The 27,998-nt window shown below is 36.1% G+C and overlaps 1 long non-coding RNA gene across 1 annotated transcript; it reads left to right on the top strand.

The window, feature by feature from the left end:
* The first annotated feature begins 5 nt into the window (after positions 1-5).
* On the top strand, positions 6-26,604 carry LOC135416320 (uncharacterized). The gene is made up of 6 exons (XR_010431541.1): positions 6-86; positions 3,490-3,560; positions 12,801-12,865; positions 18,588-18,621; positions 19,175-19,459; positions 24,389-26,604. It is a non-coding gene; the product is annotated as an uncharacterized LOC135416320 (long non-coding RNA).
* The last annotated feature ends 1,394 nt before the right edge of the window (positions 26,605-27,998 follow it).

Here is a 27,998-nt window from a genome sequence, read left to right as displayed (position 1 = left end):
TTCTTAGGTGGAGTGGCTTTTTGCTTCATGATGATGTAGGGAGATTGAGAACCATCAGAACACCCTTCCTGGTGAGACAGCTGTAGGTAAGATCCACCACACCCCCAAAATGTGTTTTGACTGATACAAACCAAACAGTGAGGAAAAAAATATCAAGTACTTTATCTTGTCCTTACAGTCACAAACACTGGACTTCATGTAACAATAGGTGGAGGGGTTTTTTTGCAACTAAATGGTTCTATATATGGGGGATTTAATTAAAACAATAATTTTTTTGTGCCATGCTGAGAAATTACCTCTCAATAGACCCACATCAGAAATACTGAAAATGTGACAGAAAACACCAAGTAAGAGGGTAGAAAAGAACATTTGAAAGGAACATGTACTGCTAGGATTTCTGGAACTTTAATAGCTTTCCACCTCAATTTTGGCCATCGTGAACTCAACCTAAGAGAAAAAAATACATCTTCTAATTTAAAAAATTCAGATTTAAAAATATTACCACCTCTTATCCTTGGCTTACTGTTACACAAAAATGCATGAAGGATTCCTTCCCTCAATTACACCTCCTCAAGATAACATTTCTTAATTAACACCTTAATTAGCACTGAGAGGGTATGGCCTGTAGTTTATTGGATCTATTTAGCTCTCCAAGCAGCTGCATTGCTTTTAATCAGCAGTGATATTTCCCAGAAAGCAGAAACAACACTCCTGTTCTAAATATGCTGCAATATGTTTAATCATTTATTTATCTCCTCGTCCAGCAAGGGGAATCCTGTGTAAAGTCATGCTTTATACCTGGGCTTTTTCTCTTCTGTGAATACCTGAAGTTTATGTTTTTCATGACTAACAGTAAGAAATTAGTCTCAACAGCAAAGGCTTGGGAAAGTGAAAATAATCACCTCAGTTTTACTTCCTATCCAAAGGTTATAGGGACTTAGGGTAATATTCATGTAATGATAGGGTCTTTACCTGCACAGATGAAGACAAGGTCTCTTCAGTAACCTGATTAAAAATGAGTGAAATGGCGTGTAAATTAAATGTGCAACACATCTTGTCTTTTAACTTTTGGTTATCTCCAGTTTAAACTGAAAACACAACAATTATGTTTTGGTGCTGCCTATATGAGCAAGTTGATATTACAATTTGGGCTGACCACCACAGAGAATGGGGAGCTGCTACTCTCAGCTAAGAGACTTCTGCTCTACCCGTGCGGAAGTAGGATTTGCCTCCTTGCTGCTAGATTTGACAGGTTATGCTAGTTCTTAAATTATAAGTGAAGTAGGATGCTGTTGGCGGGGTGGCCATTTTCAGCACAACAAATTACAGTCTAAGTCTGAAACACAGCTCTTCTGAAATCAACTCATTTCAATGGAAACAGAACTGAACTGTATTCCTGCTGATATTTCAATGTAATGACAGTCCCTAATTTTCCCAACCACTAGAGCAGTAAGCGTGTGCCCTGGTAATTGTCTGCTTTTGCAGCCAAAAAATCCCACAAAGTCAGCACGAGATGTGCATATACAGTATGCAAGAGAGTAGCAAACAGAGGGACCTGAGAAATGCTGAAAACAGTAAGAGGCTAAAACCACTAAATTAATTTTAAAAATGCTCTACATACTATCTTTTTCTGTGGTTTTCCCAGACAAAGTGTCTCGTAACTCACTGTCGATAAAGCACTGACAAGTGTTAAAATCTGTCCAGGCATTTATGACAAAAGTTTAATTTATATTTTTATATTATATTTCAGTATCATTCTTCTTTCACTTTGGCTTATGCCACTTTCATTCAGTTAGCAACTGTCCTGACCAAATCAGTGTAAATGACAGAAACCAGGTAACAATTTATAAGGTTGGGTTACTAATCCCGTAGGAGTCTTACTTCAGCTGCCGTGCTGAGAAATTACCTCTCAATAGACCCACATCAGAAATACTGAAAATGTGACAGAAAACACCAAGTAAGAGGGCAGAAAAGAACATTTGAAAGGAACATGTACTGCTAGGATTTCTGGAACTTTAATAGCTTTCCACCTCAATTTTGACCATCGTGAACTCAACCTAAGAAAAAAAAATATATCTTTTTAATGAGTTTTACAACATGCAAGTCGCTTTATAACATATTACATAATGATGTAAGTGCCATAAAGAAGGTTGTGTGCTGCTCTGTAAAACGTATTAGATCATCAATATTTCTAGTTTCTTACTGAGGAATTAGAAATAATGATGAAGATTAGGGTTACAAGAATTAAAAAAATCCTTTGAATTGAACCATTCAGCTGTCCCCAGGGAAATACTAAGGAATTTGTAGGCTGAGAAAATAGGTAAGTTTATAGGTTCTCCTTAGGTGAAAGAAGTCATGTTAACATCATAAGTTTTATACAAACTTTCCATATGCTATAGTACCCTCTCTGCTTACCCCCAGGTTTCATTCCCTTGCACCCATATTTGTGTAGCCCAGTTGGAAACAAATTTATTAAAAAGGATCCATCGACTTTTACACAGAAAGAGGTCAAACAGCTTTCAGTAGCATGATTCAAAACAGGAATATCTATTTAATCCTCCTGCAAATGATAAGTCAGCTGAGTTTGCAACAGTAAGAACAGAGGCAAAGGAAGTTTGCAGAAGATTAATCCTTCCACTTAGTGCCATGTTTCCTTGGAGTCACCTACACTCTATCTCACAGCCCGCTTCAGCAGATGTTCTGTGTTCCTGGAGAGAAATGCAGACACCTGGAGATGTCTTGCTTCCAAAACTTTTGTTTACTTTTTTCCCCTTGTTCAGGCATGTGATTACAACTTTTGAAATACCTGTAGGACTGCTATGTATATTAGGCAATCAGCAAGCTAGAAAAGTATCTTTACTGAATGGGTCTGGAAAGGACTCTTGTATAGTTTTTTGTCAGTGCAATTAAAGTTCAGTATTTAGCTACTGAAAGGCCAATTTGGCACATAACTGCCCAAATGCAGCTTCAAATCTGGCACTGAGCAAGCTAAATCATGCTGGCTGCCAATAAGACATAGATTTCTGTGCTCGTTTTTTTTCCATGGGACTTAAGTTTTAATAATATTAGGCAAAAACAAGGCTGAGTGATTCTAAAATGATTGAAAGTGAAAAGAGAGATTAATTAGCAGGCTAAATGTAGTGATTTTCATCGTATAGAGCTCAGTGTGCACTAACACCAGTGACCACTATAAGTGCACAAAAGAAATGCTGTCTTTACCTATGGTCTGAGGTCAGGAACCTTGGCAAAGCTAGATTAAAAACTATTCTTACTTTTAAAGTTAGAAAGCAACCTCTACCATAATGATATGTGTTCATTAGTATATAATGAACAGCAGCTTATGAATGCATGTGATGTATAACACAGCCTGATGAAATTCGGCTTTAGTCTCCATTGATTTCATTTAAAATAACTGCAATTTCCAAATTCCTAAGCTTTGTTTAGAGTGACAAAATAAATCAACATAACATTTTTGAAATGCTGATTCAGGTGGAAAAAATGGAAAAAGAGGTCTGAAGCTCTCAGCATCTACCAATGAACAAGTAACTGGATCTGGCCTGGTAAGTTTTTCTGTTTTGATAAGGGGCAAAAGTGGCTTTGGCATATTTGAAGCACTTTTTGGTGTGAGTCTCTAATTTTTGTGATGAATGATGCAAAGAAACTGCAGTAGGTAGAGAAGTCTGACTGATGCTGTGGAAGCCTAGGTATCTAAAATAATCAAGTTAAAGAAGACTTAAGAGGTACAGAGAAGGAAGAAATAAACATTAAGGTAGGAATCAGAGAAATAAATCTCTTTGCTTTCAGCAGGGAGTGCAGTTTCCAGGCTGGTATTAAGCTCAGGAAGATAAGGCTGTTATGGATATATTACTCATACATAAAAATTAAAGGAAGTAGGAAAGCATTGAAATGGCTCTTTAAAGTCTAGTGTGACTTTAAACTTTGGACCTGGCCTCACAAATTTTCCTTCCATAGGTATTTCACCTAAATCAAGTGCAAAATAACAGCTACATACTATACAAGTTTTAACTGTATCATTTGGGAAGAGTGAGAAATTATATAATTTACAGTTATTAGGACAGCAAAACCCAAACGGATTGTTAGACACCTTGAGTGATTCTCCAAACAGCAGCTGTTCCATACCTATCTTGTTGGTCCTTCACAAAGTGAAAATATGGATAGGTTCTTAGATCTGGATGCTGACATTCAGGTACTAAACTTGGTGTTGACATCACTAACATTATCTTGGAGTTCATTCATTTTGCTTTCTAATGGAAATTAAAATCAGGATCCCCTAACACACTAATATTTTTTCTTGCTACCAAGTAACTGATAAGAAATGTAGGTCAAGAGCAATGCATTAATAAAGTTTCCTTACATGTCATTTCTCAGTTCATGTTTGTAGCCACTTTCATGGTTGTACTCTCAACCACTATAAACCCGAGGATATTTATTGATGGTGTTGTGTTAACCATAGAGCTACACTGAAATTTTTGTCAAATCAAGTGATAGGTTGAGCAAATTTGTGGGTGAGCTGGGAAGTTCTTTCTGCTGTGAGCTTATCCATAAGATAATATTAAAACAGTTCCAAGTCTTCCCTGGCATTTTTTCAGTAAGTTTCAAAAATGCCTCATTGTCCCCAGATATCTCGGGGTTTAATTTTTTAATATAAACTCTACTAACTATTCACTACTAGGAAAAGACAGAGATTCTTTAGAGTGAGCTGAATTGCCACTGACTGTGCTGGCTGGACATCAGTTCACTAGGGTAGGAGCTTCAGACAATTGCAGTACACCAAGATACCTTCTTGTGCATTTTCCTTCTTACATTTAGGAATCTTAACCCAGAGCTGAGTCTCACTAGAGGAGTCCCAGCATAAACTCAGCATGGCTAAAGTTATGCAGTCATTTTTTCAGTATGGAAGTGACAGAAAAACCTCTGAGAACCCATCTGACAAATTATATTCATCTATTTCAGACATGATTCATGGAATGGTCCTGGTTAGGGATTCTTTCTTTAAGAGATTGCATTATACATGGGACATGTTACATACAAATAGATTTTGTTCTGTCTTGGGAGAGCCAGGAGATGAAATGTGACTGAGATTAAGCCAGTCCTCCAAGTTAAATGGTCACTGTTCTAGATGAGACATCTTCCAGTTTGCCAGCTCCTAAAGGCGTGAAAACAAGTGCTGAGAAAGGAGAAAATTTTTATCAGAGAATACATATCCTGTACCAAAAGAGAAAGGAAATGCAAAGCAAAACATTCAAACAGCAATAAATATAAGCTAATACTTTTAATAGCTAATTAATTAAGTTGGACACAGAAAAGATTTTCTTTTTTAGACAATTGCTTCGCCATCTGTGACAAGATAGCATGCTGTAGAGGTTGGATGGCTTCCATCTCAATAGAAGGGAAACCAATGTTCTTAGAGAGAGGCTGGCTAGACTAGTAAGGAGGGCATCCAAAATGCAATATATGTACTTAATGCTTTTAAAGGACCATTTCACAAAGCTGAAAATAATTACAGGACATATCAGGCCAGAGAAAGAAATCAAAAAGAAAAACATAAATGGCAGTTTGGAACTGTTTAACAATGTTTTCTAGATGTCCACAAAAGCCACAATTCCATGTCTGACAGAAAAGGCTATGAGGATTTAAAAACACAGCCTGGTTTAGTGGGGAAGGGATGGCAGCTACAAAAAAAGGGAATTAAGAAATAATATAGAAACAAGATGAATGTAAAGGAGAGGAGAAGTGGAGAGCAATGAATATAAACTTAGAACTGCACAAAACTGAGGGAGAAGCAGGATAATGCTAAAAGGCTTCTAAAGTTGGGCATTTTGAGATCAGTAGCTTTAAATATTTGCTTCCAATAATTTGAAAGCATTAATTTTCTGTATTATTATTGTTACTTTTCACTAATTCTTAAAATACTTTGGTTTTCCTGAAGGCTAGAAGAAAACCAGTGAGGTACTGATTATTTAAAAAGGGAAAATTGGATGATGTCAGTAACTGCAGGCCTGCTGTTATAATAATACTGGGAAAAGATGATGGGATAGCTGATAGGAGACTTAATGTACAAAGAATCAAAAGAGAGTAAAAAGACCTAGTCTCAGTTAATATGGGTGAACCAGAAATAGATCTTATCAAGCTAACTTAATATATTTTTAATAAGATTAGAAATTTGGTTGCTAAAGGTAATCAAGTTGATATAGACTACTGACGTTTCAGTGAGGCATTCCACTTATTACAACACAACACTTTGATTAAAAAATAGGAGCAGTACAAAATCAACATGTAATATATTAAATGGATTAAAAACTGGCCAAGCACTATATCTCAAAAAGTGCTTCTAAGCTGAAATTATCATCAAATGCATGTGCTTCTAAGTGGGGTCTGAAAAAATAGTTTTACACTGTTTCTATTTTTATCAGTGATCTAGAAGAAAACTTTAAATAGCAACCCATAAAAGTTTGCAGATGGGAGAAAAGCAGCAGGTACAGGAGATAATAAAGAAGACAAGTCACTCCTGCAGGACTATCTGGCTTGCTTGGCAGTATGAGGTCATGTAAATGTAGCAAGTTGTAAAAACCTACATGTACGCACAAAGAGTGAAGGACATATTTATGGTTGGGGGACTGTAGTATATAAAGTAGTGATGATGAAAAGGACTCCTGGGGTGAAGGCAAGGTCAGTGGGAGATAATCAGCTGAACAAGAGTTCCCAGTATTATGCTGCACCAAGATGAAATGATATTTGATAGCACAGTGCTCTTTGATCTACCAGACAAAACCATAATAAGATCAAATGGCTAGAAGTTAAACCTTAGTAAATGTGTAAATGTGTAAAACACATTTTCAGTAGTGAAAGTATATATATCTTCTCTAATACATGCAATTTTAAAATATTGTTTGGTGACTTGCTTTTTATATGATTTGATTTTTTTTCCCAAAAAAAGAGAAGTGCCAAAAGGGGTGATTCAGGCACAGCTTATGTTGCACAAAAGACCATACAAACTCATCTCACTTGCTTAGTGTTATTTCTGAATTTTACATACATTTGGCTAATGCCTTTGCTCACACTTTTACCAATGGTGAGACTACTATCATTCAAGTCTGATTTACCTGCATGAGAAGGATTTTCTTCTTGCCAGGTAACTGCAATTAATGTGCCTCTGAATAACCACCACGGTTAATCAAAAATACTGTATTTTCAAACGTAGGTGAAGATCTGAAGTATTATCAGTAGTGCTGCAGGTGCCATCATTCTAGACATTCAATGCTGTATAAATTGAAAGTAGAAAAATAATCCAGTTAACAAAAAATGTTAAGGCCTCTGTTTTTCCATTTTAAAACATTAGCACTAGGTCTGGGGGTCATAGTTGGCTTCTTTGATCTGCTTCTTGCGTTCAAGACACACCTCAAGTGCTTGAAAAATGTGTAGGTCCTAAGCACAACCCTCACAGTAGACTTTGTCCTTTTAAAGTGCTTTTCGCAGTTTGCAATTCACAAGCCTACACTATTTGACACAACAGACAACTTACTATCTTCCTATCCAGCCTGGAAGTTCTGGAAAAATTTGACTGTCAGCAGTTTTCCCCAGAAATGGTAGGATCTTTCCACTCTTTCACCAAGAGTGACTGAGTCCCTGCTCTTCCTTAGTTCCTGGGAAATCAGAGTGCCAGCCCTGTGTAAAAGATAGCAGCTCAAAATCTTCTAGCAGGGCTTCATCTAAAAATTTGTATTGAGATCCAAATTAAGACATTCAAATAAGGAATAAAGTTTTAATCAGCCACAAGTACTGTAAGTGTTATTAAAAATTATGACCTATTTACCTTATTAAAAATAAGAGACTGAATGCATTTCTAAGTCATATTTAAGCCTCCTGCTGACATTGCTAATCTGAAATATTGGGACTTTATTATGTTACTTGGACGTGTGTTAAGGGACGTTACTGACATTCTCCATACTGTATAAAATTGAGGAAACAAGTAAAAATGTTTTGGTTACCTCTCAGACTTGCAAAGAGAAAGTATTAAAAGTTAACAATTAAATAAGTAAAGTATTTTCTTATTGAAAACAAAATTTAAGTTGTTCTCAATCTGCTATTTCAACCTAATATCTCAGTATAGGCTGAGGGGAAATTAATTATTTTTCTGATATCTGGAATCAATTTACATAGGAAGAAAAAATAGAAGGAAAGAAAATAAACAATCCTGAAATGTCAGTTAGCAATCAGATGTGACGTAAACACCAAACAAGATTCTGGGGTCTAACCATACTGTGCCTTCCTCTAATACAAATGAAAGGTAATCTGCAATTATGAGCTCTAATTATTTAATAAAATGTTTATTTGTATTTCTAATTCTCTGGGTGAAATTCAATCTCCTGCACTTATATGAGGCCAGAGTAATTGGGGGTCTATGCAATGGTTGTGTAAAGGGACTGGTGAGGTGAAATTCATCCTTCCCAATCTGAGACTCATGACTACTCTGCTCCGCTCCAGTTCCCCAGCCAGCTGCTCTCATCTATGCCTTTGAAATGCTTGGTTGGGAATGGCAGTTGCAATCTCTACAGGCAGTTTGTAAGACTTGGAGCTGTTTTTGGTGTCCTGTGAGTGCTGTTTATAGCTTCTCTTGCCCTTCCTTGACTGAATATCTATCCAGAGAAAAAAATGTTCTGTACTGCACAAGGAGAGTTAAAAAATAGTGAAAAAGAGGACCTTTTCCTGACTGCACCACGGTTGATGACACTGGTGTGGTAGTGGCTTGGAACATCCCTGATTTCCAGGTGTCAGACATAACTACAGAGACTTTTACATTGACTCACAAATGGAAGGAAAAGAGACATCGAAGCAGAAAGTATTTTGGTATATGTATGTGTAAGTCAGCATTTGTTTTTTAGAAATATTTGTGAAAAAGGAAAAAGAGAACCCAAATCTATATGGGCTAGGTTCTGGGTGCATGTGTGTGTATTAAAATTGTCCAGGTAAACAAGAGCTATGGAAATGAATGATGAAGATGACAATTTCTGTTCACAGTCTCATGAAAGAGGAGATTTGAAAGGAAATCAAACTCTTATACAAGTAAAGTTTTGGTCCATTTACTGTAAAATATGAAAGAGTTAAGGCAACATTTTGGAGGCTTTGATAAAAGTAGTGGCCTAAGTAAATCATATGTTATCAAGCTCACAAAGTATAGGACATTCTTGTTATCTTGCACATGTGAGACTTCCAGTCCAGATACTGTTTCAGAGTTACTGAGCATTTCCTCTTAGACTTCAAAAACCTCGTACAACAGCACGTGAACAATGCTGTGGGACTGAACAACAACTTATTTCAGCACATGTGAAAGAGTCCTAAATACACACTATCAGTGCTTTTGCAGATCTCTGACAATGACCTATGCATTTATATTCTGCAACAAATAAAACACTTCTATCAGCCCATCAGAAGAAAACATTCAGTTAGATAATTTCTTTTAAATGAGACTTAAATTTAAAACTCCTAACATGGATTACCAAATCTTTAAAAACTCCTCCTTTCTCTATTGGAAAAAGTGAAGGGGAAAAAAAAAGTGACTGAGTTCTCTGAATGAGGACTTTGAGCAGGGAAAGTTGTTTCTTACTGAAAGCCTTGGTGAGTGTCTAATTATTTCCTTTAGAGCCACTTTGAATTGAACCATAAGATTCCAATGTGTATTGAATTTAAATTCTACTTATGGGCTCTGCTTCCTTTGATTCTGCATTTCTAGCAAGGGGAGCTCCTTACACCACATTAATCATAATATATGGAAGGGCTTCTGTGTTTGCTTCTGCAATGCACTAAGTTGTCCCTGAAGATAAAAAAAATCCCCTTGGAAGAAAAATCTCATTCTAAATGAAGATTTAAATTGAAATTATTGGGGAAGTTAAGAGGAAAAGATATGCCTGGTAAAATTAGAACAAGCATTTAAATGGAAGAGGGTATCTTTAATTATTTTCTTCCTTGGCATTGCAGAAAATCCCATGATATGATAACTAGGGATACTTTGGGGGGTTAAGAGCCCAACAGCAGAAAAGCTAATGGGATTTTTTTTTTCAGATAGAGGTTAAAGTGATGGTGCTGTAAGTAGGCTGTCAAAATATCTCAGCTCACCATCTGCTACATATTAATTTACAATAGAGAGATAGGTGAAGTGGGTGTTCCTCTTCAGGAGCTATATAAATGTGTAACTTTCTCAATTAGTATTCATTTCAAATGAAGAGTAAAATCCCAGGAAACTCAGACCGGAATACAAGCCAGGCAGTATTATATTTAAATGGTAATAGTATATCTATAATACACAGCTAGAGCTGCAGTGTATTGCCAAGAATAGAGTCCAAAAGATCAGGCTAAGCCATTTACCACTAATGTCATGAGATGTCTTTGTTTTGGTATGCAAAATGGGGTAGAATAAATGTGTGTTTCCAAAAGGCTTTTTTTAAATTATTTTTTTCCCTTTTATTTTGTTGGAAGTAAGTGTTACACTTTTAGTTTGCAGAAAACTGTATTTTCTTTAAAAGTATGAATTCCCAGTTGTACCAGAATCAGATCAAGAAAACGAAACAGGTACTTAAGAAAAACAAACTCTACTTTCTCCCATTCCGGTGTGAATCATATACCAGATGAAGAAAAATAGAAAAGAACTGTTTAATTTTTGTGAGTAAGGAGCCACAAAAAAGTTGAAACAGAGTTATCTTTCTCACTCTAATGGCAACATGGAGCCCCATCCCATCTCCTGGATACAAGTGGGACTTCCTTCCTCTCTGAATGAGACTGAAAGTCATTCTCTTGATCTCAAAGGAAATGAATCAAACACTGATACAAGCACACTGAGTATGAAAATGTAGGCTTTGAACAGTTTATAACTTTCTAAGAGATACCCATTAAAGTATGGTGAGGTTCTTCTTTGGTTATTAAAAGTTTTGGGTGTATTATGATATATAGAATAATGTCTCCCTTTCAATTCATAGATATTATTTTCCCTGGTCTCTTCAGCATTTACTGTAGCATGAAATATTGGTTAACAATTGGTTACCAGTGCTTAAGTGAAAATGATGATTAGGCTTATCCTAATCATAGCAGACCTCTCCTTGTTTTGTGTTGAAAAATCTCTTAAATCTGAAAGAACGCTTTATCTCAAGTTAGAAGCACATTTATTGTCCTCATTCATTCATTGCCCAAAGAATATGTGATTTCCCACCATGACAATCTTTGTTGTCCCACAAACAGAAGTTCCCCCAGACCTCCTCCTCTCCCGTCCCTCTTGGAGGAAAAATACAAAATTTGGGGAAAAGTAGGTTTGTGCTCCAGCTTTCACTATTCTGTATCTCCTGTGCAAAGCCAGAGTGGTGACAGTGAGTGAGCAGCAGAAGACAGTGGGAGGCTGCACAATCTCAAAAGCAGGAAGTGTAGGAGTAAAGCTTTTCTACAGACCACAGCTGTAATGGCATAGTCCACCTTGGAGGCAAGTTTCTTTATAACACACAACCATCTCCTGCTAAACGTCCAGAGCAAAGGTGGTATGCTCAACCATAATTTAAAGGACCATGACATGAAGAAAGGGTTATGATGTTTAAGTTATAGGCCATCCAAATGTTATAGGCCCAAGCAAGTTCCCATTAGCAATAACTCAAGTGCACCGAGGAGATTTGACATTCAAAACTGATGAGCACTAATCCCTCGAGCCTGCTCCGACCCAGCCACGCTCAGGCCACTTGGTAACCCGAGTGACCCAGGAGTCAAACCATGATAACCCTCTTCAATTTAAAGAGCAGCTTCTCCCCATCTGTCTGAGTTCTGACTCTGCACAATAAATTTCCCAAAGAGCATAAAGAGCCATCTAGTGTATATCAAATCAATATCATTGTGGCTTGCAGCGATATCTGAGGCTACAGTTCACAAAATAAACTAGGCCAGGGCTGGATTTCTGCCCTTGGCAATCAATCAGACTCACTGGGTCATAGATTTTAGTGTAAATTAACACAGCAGAAACAATCACGCTCCCCAGATGATGATATAATACAGTATTTGCTTTTCTTTTTCCCCCCATTTCATTGCTCATGCTTGGTGGCTAAGCTGTACTGAACAAGAATAATAAAAAGCAATGATTAGAAAGGTGGTGGTAATCATAAAGCAGAACATTAATATTCTCCTGACAAATGTATATAAAATGCACATAAAATATATACACAACATTAAAAGGAAAAAGGAGAAGGGAAGTGATGTTAGCTCGCTGATGTTTCAAAGGCATTATTTTTGCTTAAGAATTGTAGAAGTGTTCTTGTAAATCAGTGCAAGTGGTTATCATTTGTTTTCATTACCAGATTTTTATCCAAAGATGCTAAATGCTTTGCTATTTTCTTCATATACCACTTCCCTTACATGCTATGGAGCATACTGACAAGTCCTTTCTCCACTTGCAATTCAGGCTTTCCCAACATTTACCTGAGCGTTGCCAACAGTTTTCCCCAGAGGAGTTTTAATTTTTTGTCTTTAGTAGGTCGTTGTTATAGGAGAAGAGGCACCTGGTACTTCCTGACACCCACCTTTATGCAAATCTCATCTTTTGAAATTTTCTCAGTGTGCCACATATGAAAGCCTTGCAGGAATTACTATAATCTCTAATTATTCCATTGACATAAGACAGTGTATTGTGTTTTCTGTCAGAACCTCAGGAAGAAATGTCAATATTTTCAGCACTAGCAGGACATTTTTTGAATTATAAACACCCATCTTCTAATGTTATTTTATCTCATGCATCTTCACAAAATATTTTACAGGAAGGAAATGAGATACAAATAAAGGTGCCAGCTGGATGTTTAATTTAATGCAACAGAAATTTGGGGTAAGAAACTGTTTTATTCTTTAAGTATTCAAACCTTTACATTACTGTTCAGATAGTGTAACTCTGGTCAGAATGTATTTATTTGCAAAATATCTAGTTAGATTATACAAACAATATTTAGTTTAGATATAATAAAATACTAATCTGTGTACAAAAGCTACATGGTATGGATTAGAACTGTGTGAGAATAATAACTACCATGCAGGAGTGGTTTCTGTTGAATAATCAGAATAATAAGATTTATCAAATAACAGTTATAAGCAGGAATTCATTTCTTAGATTAAATTTATCCACTATTTTCTGCCAGGGGCATAAAGAAACAGAAGCTTCAAAGATAGCTCTCTTCTGAGATGATCGAAGGCAAACTGTACCTCCTGTAATGACAAATCTACCCTTCTGTTCTCTGACTAAAGAAACAAGCTGGATTAAGAGGCTGTGGAAGGGGAGCGTTCCTTGTGTGCTCTGGTGTGTCCAACTCAGGAAAGCTCTTAAGTAGTTGCTACAAAGCCAAGATATAGGGTAGAACTGAGGACTGTGCCACCCCAACGATACAACATATATTCCCTTTCCTGTACAGGGGGACGCAAGCTGGACTAGCAAAATACAGTCATTACAGGGCTGCACATTGTCCCTCTCTGGTAATTGTGAAGGAATCTCCTTTCTCACTGTCTCAGTTCTCATCTTGTTCAGTGAGTACTTCCTATGTGGCTGAGGACTATTCCATAGAGAGAATAAAATTTCTGAGAAAGACTGGGTGAAATTTGTAGTATTTATGACAACTCACTGAATATGGTTTCTCTAAGGTAAAGCAACATTCTCCTCCTAGACAAATCTCAAAAGATAAAAAAAAAGCAATCAACTCAGCCTATAGGCTGAAGAAGTAGATTTCTTTTTTCCTCATAGTCCACCCATGAACAGCTCAGTTACAAACTCTTGCAAATTATTATTTTGGTTTTTACTTTTCGATTCCTTAGGAAAACTCTAGTTGTATGCCACTAGATCAGCTGGTGTGTTCTGACACCAATTAGATTGCCCATATTTCTAAAAGCTAGTGTAGGGCAAGATTGCCTTGAGGTAGCAACCACTTTATGTGCTTGTTCACAGTGATTCTATGTTTAGCTTAAGTAGTTAAAAATAATTTTTTAATGTACAAAATGTAGCAGTTAGCTCTGCTTGTTCTACGTGGAGATTACTGTTAAAATAAACTGCTGATTTTTACTTCTTTTTTAAAAACTTAAGTCCTCATATGTAGAGAAATTTAGCTTAAAATGTTCACAGGGCTCCACGCTCCGAGATGGAAGAACACAAAAAATGTCTCAAAAAATTTTATTTGATCCTTTGTGAATCTGTATTATCATGCAGACCTTAATTGTATAGTGGTAGGGTATTTTTCATGAGACTGCTTCTTACAGAGTATAGGCTGGATGCACACAGGAGCAGAATTAAAATCTCACAGGGTACCATAAATCTCACCATGCCCAACTTGCTCTTTCTGGAGTTTGCCGCCTAAGCATCATTCCTCTGACCTATTTTCAAGCGCTTTAAAATAATAACTTTCTTGCCTCCCTATCTTTCCCTGCATTTCGTCAACATAAAGGGGCTCTTCATTTAGTGATGTTTACATGAAACAGTTCTGCATCTTTGGAGTGCTACAGTGATAGTAACCCCTGAATGAGGAGTAAATGCTATCTGTCAACATGCTGTGTTGTGCAACACAGTAGGCTGCATGAGAGGTCTGCATTACATCATTTGTGGACTTTCCAGGCTTGTAATGTCCTTTCAGTGAACCTGAACTGAGTGTTGAGCTTATAACGAAAACTGAAACCCAGGGAGTTACTTGTGGTTTAGAATTTTTGTATGGCTTCAATATACACATACTGGGAGTCATTGCAACAGGCTAAAGATGTGTTTCAGCCACTTTGTGAGGTGGTTATGTTAATAGGTAAAAAATTTGCTTCCTAACATAAAAATTATTCATTTCTCCATTTTAGAGGTTTTGTGTTGTTTTGGTTGTTGTGTTTTTAGTTTTTTTTTGAACGAACACAGTACACCTGTACCAGGCATCTATAATACTTTTTGCTGTTCTCCAGCTGTAGAAAACAGGCATGTATTGCTAAGACTATTATTAGAGATACTATTTTATAGATGTGTGAGTGTATGACTCTCTGTGTTTGCATGCCTGAGTATAAAAATAATGAAATATTAACTGGGCTAGAAGAAAGAGGGGAAAATTACAAATAAATCCTACAGTCCAGTGGTCAGGGTACTCCCTTGGAATGTGGGAGAATCCAGTCACAGTCCCTGCAGCGATGAATGTTAATTATATACTGGAAGTGGAGCACTTCCAACGGGAGAGATTAAGAGGTACCTATTCACTAGCCCATGGATTAAGTCACCTTTGGGGGAGATTTGTGTTCGGAGGCAATTGGGATTCACTTGAAAGGTGAGTGCTTCTAGGCAGTAAAAAACTCATCTTCATGGTGTGAGGCAGAAATTCTCCTCCTGACCACTGGCTAAGTTTTGACCTTGTAAGTGAGATGAGCACCCCTTGCTTTTTAAACCCATGAGGTCTTGAGTTTGAGACTAGCATTGCAGCTCAGGTCTAGCAAGACACTGACAGCCCTTTCTGTGATATTCTGGGATCTGGGCCATTTCTCTGGTGGAAATAGGCATGTAAAAAGTGCGGATATCTACAACATAAAGGAAGGTGGTGGTGAGGTAGCATGGAGGAAAGAAGACAGGAGAATGGGAATCTGAACGTTATATTTGAGTTTCCTAAAGAAGTAGACAGTTTTTTCTGTATTCCCCCATGGCAACACAGAGTTATTTTTTTCCCCTTTCCAGTGTACACTTCTGGCCCTGTGTTCTCCTCTGTTTTCCTTACCACAATCGTTCCATGCCATTAAGGACCATTTTCATAGGGCTCCCTTTGTGATAATGCTGCCTTGAAAGTCATCTTGGTCTAAAGCTATTCTTAGGTTTCAGTAGGCCTAAGAGCCTTTGCCTTTGCTTGCTCTAGGAAAGTCAAATGTCCGTTGTGAGGGTCCCAACATCTTGAGTCAAATGACAAGTTCGGGGAAAGAGTGGGCCAGGAAGCAATTATTCTTTCTTCCACACAGCAGCTGCCATGTGTCAAGGTCCTTTCTTTTCACACTCAAGTCCAAAAGCTTTCCTCTTCTAAACTGTTAGTGTTTCTGGTCTTTGTGCTTTGCGAGCAATTATTGAAATCTCTCTCCAAGCCTTTCCTACCTGACTTCCAAATACAGTTATAGAGAAACTATAATTATATTTAATGAAACACCTTGATAAATATGTACAAATTGCAGTCTTTAAGAACAAAAAGTTCATTCATATTTTGTCTTACATTTGGCATGCAGAGGATAACTTCATAAATCCAGATGGAAGAGCTGAACAGGAAACACAGTGGAAATCCTCATATTTCTACCAAACTAACCAGATATCTTTCCTGTTTGGATTTATTTTTAAATTCACTTTAATGTTTAAAATATTTCACTAATTATTCAAAAATAGTTTATCCAAATTATATTTTTTGTTTCCTTTCAGTCAAGGAAAGTACTTCTTAAATCACAAAAGAAAAGAGTTGCCAGACTATTTAAAGGCAGGTAGATTTTTAAATCTTGAGAGAAAACCTGGTGATCTCAGCTTTTCATCCTATTTTCCAAAATTTAGTTATATTCAGATAACTCAGGTAATCCTTTGGAAGAAAAACAAATGTTATGTTTCTTACGAGACCAAAACTTCCAATAAATCCTTTGGGATTGAGGTAGTGAAAGCAATGCCAAACTGGGTTAATTTGGGGGTTGGCCCCCACAGCTAATTTGACAAATGGCACTGAAATTTAACTGGTATTTTTTTCTATGCAGGCCATTTTTGTTTGGTGGCTGTAAGGGTTATTAGTACGACTTGTTTCCTTCATGTTACTGCTTTTCATAAAGTTAAGTAGTAGAAAAGGTGCCAAGAAAGAAAAAATATACCCAATTGGTTCATGGTTTAAAGTAATAAAACGATACAGCATTAAAATGGCAACAATCCTGCCCTTACAAAATTGGCTCTTACAAAACTAGACTAGTTGGTTGCAAACTGTATGTAAAATGTAAAACAATAAAAAGAAAGGCATATTTGCCCATTGTTTTACTGAATGTCATAAACAAAAACAACTAAAATTCTGGGAAGTAATGCTCTGCTTGTTTTTCTAAGTAAAATTAAGAAGCAGTTTAACTTAAATGGCATACCATGAGAAAATAATTACTAATTATTTTAAGTAATATTTAGATCAATTCATATTAATCTTATTATCTTTCATGTTTATGTCAGTATTAGATTACTTTCATGTTTGTTTAAGCTCTTTTGCTTTTTAGAATGTTGATTTCAAAGGCAAATTGAGCATAGTTAAAATAATCAATGTTCTTTGTGGTTTCAGCATATGCAAAGAACAACAACAGTTGAAAGGAATCTACTGCTTTCTTATACAAACCATTAAGCTTTTACTGAAGAAAAACAGAATTATCTAGCTAATTATATCATTTATTATTGCTACCTGCATATAGTCAGTAACTTACAGTCTACTAAAGAAAACTATGGTGAAAGAGATATGTGTCACGGCATTGTGTGAAAGAATAGCAGCTGGGAAGCCTCAATCCCTGTACAAAATTGTTCAAAAAACATTCTTTGTTTGCTCATGTGAATGAGTAGGAGAAAACAACAGTCTGATGCTGAAATGGCTGGATTTCACCTGGGAAACTCTGTATTCACTTTTTTGCTCTGCCACAGACTTTCTGTATGACCTTCAGCTGATTATTTCACTGTTTCTGAGCTCTGGACTGCAGCTAAAAGGAGCTGAGGTGCTTCCTTTCTCCTTTCCTTTGCCTACAGCTAGATTGGAAGAAACTTGTGGCGGGGGTTATACCTGTGTTTTGTGATGTGCTGGTGTAGCCCATAGCCCAGTAGGGCGCCTGTCTTGGCTGCAGCCACTCTCCCAGGCTGTACAGTGAGTAATGATACTAATCCAACGGGCCTTCTGTACATGAAAGCACTCATTAGCTTCACTAAGATTTCCACTGGAGCCATAATTGCAGCGGTGAAGTGCTGACAATTTCTCAGCATGGGTCACCTTCTGAAATATTTAATGGGAGTGAAAAATACCCGAACTAATTGCTAGTGTCTTATTCTTTGTTGTTTATTCTTCACTTCTACCTCCTGTACTTTGTGCCTGACTGTCATGAAAGGAAAATTAACATTTTGTAAGGACTCTGGGGGCTCCATTGTAATAGAAGCAGCAATGGGTGTAAAAGGTTGGCAACACACAACAGGGCACTCTCTGCTCCTACTCTCCTCTTGAGGAGAGAGGTGCCTGGGGTATGCTGTTGTTCCTGCTGGTTTATGCATCTAGGGTTTTTACTAAGAGAAGAAACCAAAGCCTGGAAGGAGAGGGATGAAATTCATGTCCAAGGCACAGCTGAGCTTTTCCCAGATCCAGGAATACAAAAAACCTATTGGAACCTAAAATTTTTTAAAAGTCAGCCTACAAGTTTTTGCTGCTTTTCTATCTCAAATGTGAGCAATGTAAGTCCATTACAAGATACCATACTGTCATAATACCACATCACTGTGCACAGAGAACATCCATGAGATAAGGTATTGATAAAAATATATTAACTGATCTGCTCAATTTTGAGATTATTTTGTTAGTTTCCTTTTTCAGGAAGAAGACACTTCAAATCACTCTTTCCAAAATGGTAGTAGATTGTGTTTTCTTTTCTTGGTAGCCATCTTTTTAAACTTCCTTAACATTTCAACTGCCTTTGTATAAATCAGTCAGAATTTTTTTCTACTCTGATAAAAGCTAAGAGTCTTCTTTGAAAGATCCACAAGTCGGATTTGCTTAAAAAAGCATGTTTCTGTTCTTAATAGTTGAATACAAACATAATATTGGTATATGGCAAATTTTATTGGTTATGTTCAGTGGTAATACTGGTGTAGCACTGTGTTAGCAGACTAATGCAGTTTTAGCAAGTTTCTCCTCTGCAGTTTTAAATTACAGGCAGTGGCTCAGACATTTGGTAGCTGGAAATAAATGCAAGGAGAATATTCATCTCAGTGATTTCAGTGTGTTTCAAAGAGAAATATAACTTTTGGATTTGTATCTCATTTGCATCTTTTTGATGAGCCCTGCTGTAAATTGATTTATAGAGTTCAATATTTTCAGAAGTACACTACATATTGAAAGCTACTCATATTGAGTTAACAAATATTTGCATTCTTCTGTTTCTGATTCTTTCTCTGCTCAAGGGGACTTCTGATTCTTTAGCTAATGGCCAGGTGAGTGTGACACTTCCCATCACTGTGTAAGAACAGTACAAAGCCTCCACTTTCTTTTTAAAAGGGTGTTTAAAAATGCTTGGTAACTGTCTCTGTCATTACCCAAAATGTCCAGGTTCACATGAAAATCACTCTCAATATTCATGTGTATTCAGACCTAAGGTTGCAGGTCACGCACCACTGAAAAGAGGGAAGTTCCTACATATGCAGAAGATTCCTCCTTGTTTTGAGAAGGGCCACACAGAAAAAGTGCAGGTATTAAAATCTGAGCATTCCATTTGAAATTCTACAAAGATTTCTCTCTTCCAAAACTGGAAATGAGTGACTCTATTCTGGTCTCCAAAACTCTTTGCTGGATAACAGTGGGATAAAGAAGCCCAAACCATGGTGACCTAGGCATATATTAAAAAAAAAAAGAAAACTTGAAACACTTAGCAGAAATAAACTATATGTAGAAATCAAGAGCTACACTTAACTATGAAAATGCAACTGGAATAGCAGTGGCAGACTGCAACAGTGCATTTGATTGAGTAAACTTCAGTGGGACCAAGAATTTATTTCATGTCCCAAGGAAACATCAACTAGCAGTAAGATTCCTCACGGAAAATTGTCCATAGAAGAATAAAAATTTTAGGTCATGTCAGTTCTCATGGTTTTGTTGCAAATGTTGAAGTATTTATTGTCCCTTTCAGAGTTTGTATTCCTGGAGTTGGACTTTTTCCTGAGAACCAATTAAAACAAACAAACAAACAAACAAAGCAAAAATAGTTTTACATGTTGAAATTATTTTTCATTCTTTAGAATTCTTTTTTTTTTTACTTCAGTCTCATGAATTCTAAATGCTAGTATTTGGCAATGAGAAAAGACTAAGAATTCTACAAAAGGTTGTTTGAAAAGCAGAAGACTAAGAATCTAGTTAACGATTAACATGTAATTTAATAATCAGCCTTAATTCCAGACAAACTAACTAAATGTTATATAATAAAGAAATAAGGGAACACTAGATTTCTCTGAAACATAAATTTTAAGCAAGTACAAGGAAATAATTTACTACTTTCAAAATTAACTTTTGGGATTCACTTTTGCAGTGCATTTCATCCTAAATAAACAGCATACTTATTTATAAAAGTATGAACAGGCATAAAATCGTAATTTTATAAAGAATACTTTCTGGTGTCGCACTAACTAAGGTAAAACTAGGAGTGTTAGTCGTACTTATATTTAGGTAATAAAATGTCCCATTAATCTCAGAAAGAGTGAATTATTCTATTGTGATAGAATTGGATAACTAGGTATTTTTTATGCATTAAATACTAAGCATTTATCCCAACTAACTTTAATTGCTGAACTGTGTTATTCCTGTCTTCTATCAATTGTTAAAGAAAAAAAAACACGTTAGCAGTGTTTCAAATAGTAGCATGTGTTAACTTGACCTGTGAAGGTGGTCATTCCTCTCCACTGCAGTGGGCCTAGTTGCTAGCTTAAAAGGTTTGTCTAGAGGACTTCTCGATGTCCCTCCTAATCTAAATTAACCTATGAATTATTCTGTGTTCCTTAGTCACCTCAAATAAGAACCCAAAAGCTTTGTGCACGTGAAGGGTTTAGTTCAGCTCCTGAAATTTATCTCCCAGAGTTCTCTCCATTCCTGTGCTTTAGGTCACACTAGGACAAACGACCTGGTTGATACAAAACTCTAAGATGCACCCGTGGGAGTGCACTTATAAAGTATTACAGTAGCAACAGAGCATTGAGTCCACCAGGACTATACCAGTCCTAGTGCAAATTAAAACACACTGGAAATATGTACAATGAGAATATTGGTCCTCAGCACCAACTACTGTGCTCTGCAGATCCACCTCTATTCCTCTGTTACTTGTTAATGCAGACATAGACAGGGCTGGCAGGAATGAATCCAAGCCTCCAGGCTCAGCATCTGAATGAATCCACAAAATGCAGACCAGATATTGTTATCATCTGAAAGTGAAGCAGATTTACTTCACTGATGTTTTAGAAGAACTTCCAGTCTATTTGTCAGAATGGGTCAAGCACCAAACTACTCAGTCATTTAGCAGAATTCATACAGGACCACAGAAATAATTTGGAAAAATTTTGCTACAGAGTTGTACAGTTTTCAAGAGATTAATTTTCCTTTCTTATTTCTTTTTCTTGAAAATGTTACACAGACTCTGTACAACTATATAAATAGTAAAATTATAAAGCATTAATTTGCTTAACCTTCTAAAACAGACATTATTTATGCAGAGCATGGCTACAATCATTATGAAAAAATCAAATATTGACAGCATTTGAAATAAAAATGTCTCATATTACCAGCAAGACTAATTGCTGGTTTTGATGAATCTCCTATTTTTAAAATGGCCCAATCCACAGAAATAGATTACTAGAAATCATGCATAATGCTAGTAAACATTTGAGATCTCATGCATTCAAGCCTCATCTGAAAAAGTCCATGCTTAGTGTTGCTTTTCAAAAAGAAGCAGCAGTGCTGAACATCTTACTATTTCACTGCTAAAGTTACTGAACTGTGTCGCAGTAAGAGCAATCAATATTGGTTAATAGGCCAGATCTGTGTTATTAGTATTCTTTACAACCTTGACATACTTCATTTTATGTACAGATTGCCTATGAAAACTTGGGCTTATATCTTGTCTAGACAATGCCTTACATGGCCATTCAAATTAATAATGTGCCAGAATTATCCTATGCTTAATGCAGCTGTGCTCTGTATTGACTCTGAAAATTAAATTTACTTCATGGTGCCTATTGACAGCTGGGTCTCAAGCATATTTAATGGATTTGAATGGAGTTTGGTCTATGGCTTATGCCTCCAAGCAAAATGTTAATAGCTAATAATTTTCATTAAAAGTGAGAGTGTTTATCTATAAACGTTGCATTTCTCAGTATATGAAGTCAGCATAAAAAGAAGTTTAAGATCACCTTTCAGTTAACTCAAAGCACACAGAAGGAATCAAGAGAAAAGAAAAATAACCTGTTTGCCATCTTTAAATGCAATTCGTTGGCTTATTAACAATGTATTTGCAAATATGTGTTAAGGGAATCCCATTTTAGTTGAGAAAAATAGCTTTAGTTCCAAGAAGGCAGAGACAATACCTCAAGTTGCATCTGAACATAATGAAAAACCTCATACATAATATATTTATTGACAGCCCTGGAAATTGAACTTCTTTATTTATTGACAGCCTGAGCATAGCACAGGCAGTGCAGGCTCCTTTCACTTCTAAACAAACATACTTTTTACCTGGACAGAAGAAACTAGTTTTTCTGAAGGGAATAGAACTTATTCACCATATCCAGTTGTTCTTTGGACTATCTGTGAAATGTCAAGAAAAGCTGTAAGCCAATTCCAATTCTGCTGGTCATTTTTCTACTCTGGAATATGTTCTCAAGGGAAACAAACAAACAAAAAAATTACTCACTACTAATATGAGACTGACTTCTGCCAGTAAATCTACAGTTGGGCAATTACACATCTAATTACTGGGAAGCCTCTTAGGTAAATAAACAACCATCTTCCTGTTTATAATTAATAACAAAATTGATTATTTTTGTTCTAGCAGCCATCAGGTAAGCAGGTAAAATAGTAATTTTTTGCCTTCCCTCCACCCTCCCATGTGAATTTCTTGCCATATATGCTTGGTAGTGTTGCAGTGCAAATGGCAGTATTTGCTTGAGAAGGATGCTTCCTGGTCTCTACTTAAGTCTGAAATTACCAACAAACAAACAAAAAGTTTGAACAGACCTGCCATTTTTAAGCACAATTAGAGTTTAAAGCATGCTTTCAGATTTTCAAGTGATAATAAACTTTCTTGGACAATATGACAAAGAAAAAAACATTAAAGGTTGAAAATTGAAAAATGGGAAGATAGACCTCCATAATGTCAGGCTGCAGGTCTGCAGTACATTTTGAACAAGACTGTTTGCTAAACTTAGAAAACAAGCAGCTTAGGAAGGACTGCACTGGGCTGTAGCAGAAACCAAGGCAGGCCTGAATTCCAGATTAAAGTGGTCTAGCAAGGTTTGTGAAGTCCATTAGAGATACCCTGCCAGTTTAATTTACATGCAGTAAAACTGTTTCTATTTAGGACCTTCCAAAATATTTTGTGTGCAGTACAAGCCACCGAAAAACATATATTTCTTTTTTTTGCTTTTTTTCCTCACTTTTTCCTCCAGACTCTAACACATTCAATATAAAAGACTGTGGTAAGATTAAGAGGAAAGAAGAAAACATATATATTATAGGTGCAATATCTATACAGATTTATAAGAGAAATGTTATACATAGACACATTGATATGCACACATGCACATATATATACATACGTAGAGATACACATGCACACAAACTTACAGAATAATCCATAACCCAGAGAAATAAAACAGAAAAATATATTACAAATAGAAAACAAACGTGACACCTGGCTCAGCTTCCCAGGAACTGTCAGAAACAACTGCAGTCTCTGAATCACATTGCAAGCAGCAGTAATAAAAAAAAAAAAAAAAAAAAAAAAAAAGAAGAAAAAAGAAAAAAAACACAACAAAAAACCAAAGCAAACCAAACGAATTAAAAAAAATGTAGTAGTTTGATGTGGAAAAATTTTTAAAAGATTAATCAAAGTTCAGGGTATATTATAGATAAACATTAAGGATAGGCAGCAATTACAGGACTACACACTGCTGAATTACAATTAAAAAGAAAGCAAGAAAGTATTATATTATATTATCAGCTGGCACATCTTCCATAGGAGGGAAACCTTAGGTGATATTCCATGGTCTCAGATGAGACCTGTGCTGTGAAGCAAATGCACAAAGGCCTCACAGATAACCTTAATTTTAACATTTTGTTCTTTAGGATGGTTCACCTTAGAGTTCAAGAATCTTAGGGGTTTTTATTTGAAAATGGCTTTTTAAAGACAAATTCCTAGAAGATTCTTTCTCTTAGACTTCCCACTGAATTTACTCCTGATGAGAAGAAGGGGTTTGCCTCCTTACAGAAGGAAATGAATTTGTACATTGTGAATCTTCAATATACCCCAAGATTTGAGAGATCTGATTGAATTTAAAAGCTTTTAAGGCCAAAATCCTATGACTGCAGCCCCACTTTCTGATGACACAAGCTGACTACAATTGTTTTTCCTTCTACAGCATTTTTCCTGCAAGAAACTGCAAGAATAGTGTGCCTCTCTCTGACAATGATTGGATATGTCTATTATCCACTAGTTTTGATTTTGACTTGTTTTGATTGCTGACAGTCCTGCTATGCATCTTGCCTTTTCAACAATCTGCACAGATCCCAGCTTCATTCAGAAGTCCAAAGGGCACAATCCCATACCTCTCTTGTACTGAGGAGCATGATTTTTAACCTGAAATGTAATTTTTTTCCTTACATTAAACAAATAAAGAAACTATTGAGGTTGATCTGGTTGGAAAAGAAGCAACTTTTAGCCTATGAAGATAAAGTAAATGTCTTTCAAAACTCTAAGTGGAACACTAGTTGGACAATGTAGTTTCATGTTGATAAAATATTTATATTACTAATGATGCTTCTTGATGCCAAAATTTTCTCTTCCTGTGACTTGAAGCAAACAAAAGAACAAAGATTGTTTCAGATTTTTCAGTTACAGTTTTTCATTCTTCAGATGAAACCCAGGAAACTCAGTTAACCTTCCCAAACACAAAAGAAAGTCACCGCTGTTCCCCTTGTTATGCAATTACCTTTAGAAATGCATCAAACTTTTCAAAATTATCCCCATTAAATTTTTGTCAGTGCTAATGATGAATGAAGTGTGTCATACAAAAGTGAAAATGTGTCCCAAAAGAGTACTTTAATAGTGGATTCACACATCTCCCTCCCCCAAATATCAGCAGGCTTTTACTGCCTTTCCTTTCTTATTCTTTCCCTTCTCTCTACTTTCTTTTCTTTTGATGGAAAAAAAAAGAAGAAAAAAAAAGAAAAAGAAAAAATGAAAAAAAAGAAAAAAATAAGAAAAAAAGAAAAAGAAAAGAAAGGAAAAAAAGGGAAAAAAAGCGCCCTTTACCTTTCTGGGCTTACCTCTGAGGGAGTGGTAAAGCAGGATTAGACTCTATAGATTACACACATTTGAAATTACAGGATTTAGTAGTCATATTTTTGGTTCATGGAAGTAAAGGTTTCTAAATTTTACAAAATAGCCATACTGTGACACTCTGTGACTCGAAATTTCCGTAGCATATATACTTTTAAAGTAGAGACATCTAAGACATTCCTTTTACGCTATTTTGCCCTCCCATAGCTACAGAAAACAATTGCTACAAACTTTTAATTAATTTCTATCATACATGTCCTGATAACATCCACTCATGGGCCATTTTTAATTTTGAAATAAAAGAAACTAAATAAAATAATTTCCTAATAGCTGTAAAAGACTCCTGCTAGAATACATAATCTAATGAACTACTGGCAGCACTGAAAATTTTACAAATTGTGAGCAGGTTTTTCTTCCCAATACAAGCCAGTCACTAAGCTGTAAAAAATAGTAAATACATAAATCATATGCATATTTGACACGACACAGATTTCAATAGTTTGGGGAGGACAACTGATGCTGTATGAAGGAGCACTTCTGAAAAACAGTGACTAGGACATGTGCTTGTAATTTGGATTTTCTAGTGAAGTGTGTCTTTATATCCCTTTAAATCCTCCTAAAAATTAAGTATATTGTTCATAATTTTACCTGCATTACTTTCAATCTCCAGATGGATTTTATTTGCATAAGAGCTCCCAGGAGGGCTTTGCTATAAAGAAGCCTTGCTGAACACATTACAGAACTAATCATTTCTTTAAACAGACATTTGTGAATAAAATAAAATGTCTATGCAATATGTCAAATGTGAAAGGTTAGCCACTGTGCACAATAACAAAATAATTTAATCTTAAATAAATTACTTTGCCTTAATTAATTATGAGGTGAACCGAGCCTCAACTCCTAACATAGTTAAGGTAGAATATTCATGCTTGTGCAAAAAGCAGATTGTAAAAAAATATGAGTCTGAAAAGCACTTTCCCTTCACTAACTAGTGCAACCCTAAAGTTTCTGCAAGCAGGGGATGCTCTTAGAGCCAACTCTCAAGGCTGCTTTGTATCACTACATGACAGGAAAGTGGCTATAAAAAATACAGAATGGACAATTATGTGATTTATTTGACCTTTAGATATGGTTCCCCATCAGAAAGGAGAGCCTTCAAAGGTAGTAAGGTGACATAATCAACAGGATTAAATCTCTAACTACTGGTAAGCATCTAGAGTGAAATTCAACAACACCTTTGAGACCCCTTGTTTTTCAACAGTATCTGTAGCAACCAACATAGGTATGAGATTTACACTCTAAGAAGAGCAAAAAAAAAAAATGTCCATGAGATATATATTTTGGTTATTTTCCACCCTGAAACTTTCTTTAGGAATCAGTATCATGGCTGCCGCTTGGAACTACAGTCACATCCTGTAAACAGGTTCACATGTGACTGTTGATACCTCAAGGGACTTCCAGTAAATCCTATAAAGTCTTCAGAGAGGTAGAATTACTCATGTGCATAATTATCTGAGGGACAGATAATTATCTAATAGTAGTTTCTTTTAAAGCATTAATTTATAATAGCAACAGTGTATTCCTTTTAGTGGAATATTATTGCAATTGGCCTAGTATGTGTTTTTTATCTTTTATCTCCTCAGGCCTGAGGGACAGAGGGAGGGAGGAAGGAGAGGGCAGAAAAACAGTAAACTGGCGACTGCTCTTATCTTTGACATGCTGTGAATAGACAGGATATTAGACTAATACCCACAAAATCACAGATAAATTATTATCTTGTCTTGATTACTACTGCCCTTTAACAGGCTCCTCTTTTTAGCCAAAGACATTAGTTCTAATTTATTTGACACAAATTTTAAGGCCTTCTGCCAAGAGAAGAGCAAAAGCTTCATGGAAATGTTCTTAGCATAAATTTGGGACATCACTTGTAAAATGAGTTGATAAAAAGAAAGAAAGGTCTTCCTACTGAAACCAGAGGATCTCCTAACTTAAAGCAGTTCTGGTTTATATATTTTACCATGTCTTTATAATAAAGACTTAACTCACCTTTGATGTGAACTTCCTAGCAAAAGCTGAGGCTTAGAAACTGTCTATATTATAAGCACTTAATCATAAAGTACAGGAGAGCACACTTCATACCTTCATATGATTTATTTCCTTACAGAATAACCTTTAGGAACAAGAAGCCTTTCATTTTTTTTCTCTTGTGTTTCTGTGCTAATTAATTTTCAAGAAGAGTCAACACTTTATTTCAGCTGCCAGGGAAATTATTTGCCTTGCCATAGGAAAATGCATCACTGTATTATGAACCTCATTCACCATTGGCGATGTTCCTAACAGCCTGGGATGTCGGTGAATAATGTTAGTGTTATTTTGTTACATCTGTTTTAAAAAGCATTTTTTTAATACTTTTTGGATCCATATTTGCTGAGTGATATGTGCTATTGCTTTCGTGGTTACACAGGTTTAACTTGAGCAGTTTATTTGGCTTGAGTTTTGTTTGCTTGATTTTACCTTTTTGTTACTTCTAATGCCGAATACATAAAAAGCAAATGCATAAAAATGCACATTTTTATTACCAAGGGTCCATGGGAAGGTGTGTGCCCTGGATTCTCCAGTCCAGAAGTGGATTCGCAGTTTCAGCAGTTATTGTTTTCTTCTTCATTTTGGGTGGTTTCCATTTTATGTCA

The sequence above is a fragment of the Pseudopipra pipra genome, chromosome 1 (assembly GCF_036250125.1).
Source record: "Pseudopipra pipra isolate bDixPip1 chromosome 1, bDixPip1.hap1, whole genome shotgun sequence".
NCBI classification, from domain to species: domain Eukaryota; kingdom Metazoa; phylum Chordata; class Aves; order Passeriformes; family Pipridae; genus Pseudopipra; species Pseudopipra pipra.
Note: the sequence above shows the minus strand (reverse complement) of the source record. Positions and strands in the feature narration are given on the sequence as shown.